The following is a 6000-nucleotide window of genomic DNA, read 5'->3' as shown; positions in this document are numbered from 1 at the left end:
ATGTGCGGTGGATTAATGTGCGTGAGATTTGTACTCAATGTGCGTGAGTGTTGTGCTTAATGTGCCTGAGATTTGTACTTAATGTGCGTGAATGTGTAAAATGCAGCAGAAAATATTGATGTCAGCTTTTTCCCCATCCCCAGTAGCCATTGTCCCCTCCATGATGATGATGATGATGCGGAGGCGGGCTATGGTGGTTAAGAATTATCGGAATAATACAACAGAAATCCACACTTAGCTGCTGTGCAAATTTTACTATGCGTGCGTCATCTATATAAACATTCAACTGCACTGAAGGTAGCTGATAATCCAGAATACATGGCCAAATTGAAGGAAGAAGTAACAAGAAGCTTGGGCGTTAATGTGCGTGAGTTTCTGTTCTACTTCCTTCTGAGCTCGTAATTATATTCTGAAATACTCACGCACATTAAGCACAAATCTCACGCACATTAAACACAATACTCAGACACATTAAGTACAAAACTCACGCATATTAACATGACGCACATTAAGTACAAATCTCACGCACATTAAGTATAAACCTCACGCACATTAATCCACCGCACATCCGCACGGGAAGCATCAAATGCACCTGATCCCTTCCATATATATATATATATATATATATATATATATATATATATATATATATATATATATATATATATATATATATATAGGCTAGGGATCCTGTGAGAACATTTCCATATGAGAGAAATAAGAACCAATCTCAGTTTTACATCTGTACATGTAATCTTTAACAACTGAATATGCATACTTGCTAAATTCTATAAAATCAACGAAGATGCTAAAATTTAAATCTAAACCAAAAACGTCAGACCTTAAGCAAAAAAAAAGTGAACCACTAGACTAAATAAAATAAAAAATGCAGTCATAAAACTCTAAAATCGAAACCCTAATTGCAATCTTCTTTCGCATTTTTGCAAGTGCAAACTTTTAATACTAAATATGCAAAATGTTAACACTAAATGTTCACGTTTGCATAGTAAAGTTGGTGATAATTACAAAATTACAACTGCATTTTTTTTTTTTTTAAATCTGATTTGGTGCGTTCAATTTTTCCAGATGTAAGGTTGTGATTAGTTCTTAGTTTTCTCCTAAGGACTTCATCTCATATATATATATATATATATATATATATATATATATATATATATATATATATATATATATATATATATATATATATAAGGAAGGGTTCAGGTGCAGTAAAAGCATCCTTACGGTTGTGCAGTTGACGCACCTTAAGCATTAAAATCTAGATCAACGGCTCAAATCAATGAAAATAAAATTAAAAAAAAAACACGTGTCTAGAATAAAGAAGCATAAGCTAAAAATGGCGCACCTTAAGTGATAGAAAACACGCACCTTAAGTGTTCAAATGACGCACTTAAGTATTAAAATCGCGCACCTTCAGTTTATAACAATGGCGCACCTTAACTGATACAAAGACGCACCTTAAGTATTATAACAACGCACCTTACAGAGCGTTTGGTTGGAAGGAATTTAAATTTCATTCCCACTTAATTCCAAAGTCCACTAAATTCATTAGTTTGGTTGGAAGGAATTGCAATTCCATGGAATTGCAATTCCCTCATTTTCATGGAATTAAAATCTCATGCCTCCATTGGGATTTTAATTTCATGGATTTTGGGATGAAAAAAAATATAATGATGAGACAAAATTACCCTTTCCTTTTTAACCTAAAATTAATGTCTGACAACAACAATGTGCATTTTGGACTTTATACTACTTATTCCATTTCAATTCCCATGTATACCAAACATTGGAAATCTGGAATTGAAATTCACAATAATTTTATTCCTGCAAACCAAATACTGGAATTTAAATTCTCACTTTATTCCAAGTAATTCATCTCCCATGGAATTGCAATTCCTTTCCCACGTAATTCCCTCCTTCCAACCAAATGCCCCGTTAAGTTATATTTTTGTTCAAAAATTTTGTTCTTGAGGGTCTGAGCAAGGGGTCCGGTAGACCCCTCAGTTCAAAAGTTTTGTTTTTGAGGGTCTGAGTTACCCGTGACTCAAACCTCTTATTTTCTAAAGCTCAACTCCGCCTATTTCAAAATTCCATCCCTATATATTTGTAGCAAAAACCATGTTGACCAAGCAAATATTATGTTCAATTGGTATAATTACTCGGATCAGTTGACACAATCTATGTTTTGCCATAATTACGGCGGGTGTTATTACTGATTTTTGTAAATATTAAAGTCAAAATGTGGAATGGGCAAAGATTTTGCCTGAGATGAAGTTGAGAGGAGGTTTTCTTAAGGGAACTTGGGAGTAGATTTCCTAAGGGAACTTGTGAGGAGATTTCTTAAGGGAACTTGGGAGGAGGCTTCCTAAAGGAACTTGGGAGGAGGTTAATTTTTTTTTTTTTTAATTTTTTAATTACTTTTTAATTACTTTTTTAATAATTAGATTGATAACCTGTTAGCAACCTGTAAAAAAAGTCAATTGAACAAATTTAGCGGGTAAGTGTGGTTAATTAGCCTTTAATTTAGTTCGTGGTGGGAATTGAGCACTTAACAATAGTAGATGGGCCTGTTATAATATAGTATCTGTTTCACAAAACTCTATGACCTCCCATTTGGGAGAGTTGAAGAGGTGTCATTGAGCTCCAAGTGGTTAATTATTTAATATTTATAGAGAAAAACATAAAATTATTAATTACGTTTTGAATATAGTATCCTATATGACATGTGATTGATGTTTTCTTTGATTATTTAAATTGCTGGGAACAGCTCATTAGGTGTATAAATAAAGACCAAGTTGATTAGGCTAATCACCCATTAATTAATTGGTTGTTACGTTTAGAGCAATGCAAGTTGGAGATTAAATATTTTGAGGGGGTTATTAATTAATTTGGTAATGGCATCTATCTCACCAAACCAGCTGAGGGATTACTTTGGTGTATATATTTGCAGCAAAAACCATGTTGAATCAACCCCACAATTAAGCAAATCGATCTTTAATTTGTTCAGTTGGTATACTCAGATCTATCAGTACAGTTGACACAATCTGTGTTTTGCCATAATTATGGCTGGTGCTGTTGTTGATTTTGTAGTTGGAAAGCTGAAGAAGCAAGCTTTCCAAGAAGTCATATTCCAGTGGAGAATCAAATATGTATTACATTTACACTATAAAGTACCACATTTATGCTATAAAGTATAATATATATATATATATATATATATATATATATATATATATATATATATATATATCTACTATACTAATAAGAGCCCAAGAGAGTTAGGCCTATAATGGGTAGAAAAAATGGCGGTCACAGATTTTAATCAAATGAATGGCTCAGATTGATTAAAAGATTGATAAGATTTAAATTTTACACTAAAATTTTTCTAAAATATCCACACACCATTACTAATTCCGTTAAAATTTTAAGAATTGCTGTTAGTTCACCGTTAACTTACTTATTGATTTCAATAAAAAAAAAATGTCTTTGGTTCGAACCCCATCCCAATCAAAGTTGGCATAATTAGTACTCTATTTTACTCTTATTAAATTATATAAATAATAATTTAGTAGCTACAACAAAAAATTATAGATATGCATTTCTTTAATTTAGAATTATGTGTCCACAATGCCTTTATTCAAAAAAAAATTATTCATTATCAATAAATTAAATAAGAGAAATAATTGTATTAGTTATATTGTCTTTATTTTTCTACAATATAAAAATTCTTTATATTCAAATTTATTAATTGATTATATTCGCTACATTGTCCTTACAATGTCTTAATTCAGTGAAAAAAAATTATTCATTATCAATAAATTAATTAAGAGAAATATTTTCATTAGTTATATTGTCTTTTTTTTTTGAAAGCCAACCAATGAATGATTGTATTAATGAATCAAAGCTGCAATGCAGTCTGGAGGGATAGAATCCCAGTACATAGCCTGATCCTAAATAAAAGCTAACGAAGCTAACGTGTGCGCATGCGCATTAATCTGCCTAGAAACATGATTAAACAAGACATAATTAAAAGACGAAGCTAAAGTCCTACACTGGTCAACTACTACTCCAACATAAGACATTATGATAGTTGTATTCTGCCGTATCGCATTTCTCAGCTGTAAACAATCTGTTTGAATCGTTACCGTTGTTATATTCTTCTCCAAAAGCCAGGATAGAGCTTCCTTACCTGCTAGTGCCTCCGCCATGAATGGTGACAAACAATTCGATAGTCTCCCATTTTTTGCCGCAATAAAAGATCCCTCCGGAGACAGCAGCACAATACCATACGTAGCTTCCCCCGTGTCCTCCCGATACCCCGCATCCACATAACACCGTGGGGTGGTCTCGGTGTCGCCATCTGCCGTAGCCACCGTGGGAGCCGCCGTGCCACGGCGCACCACCTGCCGGTAGGAGTGCAGCGCCGCTGTGGCCTGTCTCCAGGCCGTGGTAGGTCGCGGCAGTGTGCCGTCCCATACCGCTGAATTCCTGCATCTCCATAAGCAATAAAGCAATGCCACCACCGCTGCACTTTGGTCCTCTGTGAACATTGTAAGCACAATTGTTAGCCACTCGGGGAATGAGTTGACAACAATATTTGTTATTGGCAATCCTGAAATATTCCAAACATGTCTAGAATAATCACAATTGATGAATGTATGCATAACATTCTCATGCTCTATCCCACACATTTGAGTATTAAATATTCTTCTAAATTATTTGAATAGTTGTATCATTTAATTGCTAGGGAGGCCTACTAGTTATTTATTTGATATAATTATTTGCTATATTAGCTAATGTTGTGCTACAAATTATTCTAATATTCAGTAGCAACTGAGGTTAATTATTGACGGCTTAGTGATAATTGGTCTCGGGTAGAATATTTTCCTAAATTAAATGCAACCGCTTGTGCTTGTGTTATTTAGTTTGTCGGTTTTCCTAGTTCCTATTGCTGCTATTAAATTAAATCTATAGCGTTTGTCTTAGATTATTTAGTAGTTAGGGGTAATTAAACCGCTTGTGCTTTATTTACCTACAACTAAGGGAAAACAGAAATGAAATAATTTCACGACAAATATTCAATTGCATATTAATTACTTTATTAATCAATGATCAGTGTTGAATTCCGGTGGTGGATCTTTACTAACCAAGGTTTCTTATTATAAGTGTTTTCGATATATCATTTTCATTGCTTTATTCGTTCAATTAAATTTCTTGTTTATTTAAATTCTCTTTTATTTTATCTTTATTCTCGATATATTCCAAACCCCCCTACCTTTAATTTGAGCAGAAAAGTTAAACTAGTTACTCCTCGTGGGATCGATCCTTACTCCCGCTACTACGTTTGTAAGGTTTTAATTTGGGAGCCTACGACAGCTCACCAATGCACGTAGGAATCCTAGTCTATACGTCACTCACGTGAGCAAATTAACAAGGGATTAGAACAAGGAATTGACCCACTCTCGTGGTGAATCAACTCCAAGTTCTTCAAGAACACAAAGCATCAAAAGCCCTCAACTTCCACCATTTTCATAGGAAAAATCAGGTTTATGCAAGTAGTGGCTTGGAATCTTTACCCAACTCTCATTGAGGCCAAGAATCCCCCCAAACATGTTAATGAATGTTGTACACCAAGCATTAATAAAATACAAACACAAATCATTCATAAACTCAAGAACCCTAGGTTAGAGTTCTTCCCCTTTTTGCAATAATCACAAACTAAGCATCAAGATAGATAATACAACCCTAACTCAAGTCCATAAACTAAATACTCATGATTAAATAGCATAAAGAACACAAAAACACGAGTGTCACTACTACATAATTCACATATAACGTCGGCTATTTAGATAACCGACTTTAAAACTTATAACGTCGGCTATTTACAAATAGCCGACTTTATATATTAAAAATAAAAATACTAAAAATAATAAATACAATAGGACGTCGGCTATTTGAATGGCTGACGTCGTAAGCTTT

The 6000-nt window shown here is 33.6% G+C and overlaps 1 protein-coding gene across 3 annotated transcripts in view; it reads left to right on the top strand.

Annotated features, from left to right (window-relative positions):
* The first annotated feature begins 2184 nt into the window (after positions 1-2184).
* The window catches only part of LOC109150522 (disease resistance protein RPM1-like), a 28750-nt gene continuing 24934 nt past the window's right edge, over positions 2185-6000 (top strand). The window contains exon 1 of one of the 3 annotated variants that reach the window (XM_019298450.1): positions 2185-2201. The gene's annotated coding sequence lies outside the window, so the exon portion shown is untranslated. Of the gene's footprint in view, positions 2202-3008; positions 3027-6000 lie in introns of those variants that run through there. The other 2 variants (XM_019298451.1, XM_019298449.1) reach the window with 2 other exon arrangements.

This window comes from Ipomoea nil, unplaced genomic scaffold (genome assembly GCF_001879475.1).
Source record: "Ipomoea nil cultivar Tokyo-kokei standard unplaced genomic scaffold, Asagao_1.1 scaffold2279, whole genome shotgun sequence".
In the NCBI taxonomy this organism is placed as follows: Eukaryota; Viridiplantae; Streptophyta; class Magnoliopsida; order Solanales; family Convolvulaceae; genus Ipomoea; species Ipomoea nil.
This window is presented reverse-complemented; position numbering and strand designations above follow the sequence as displayed.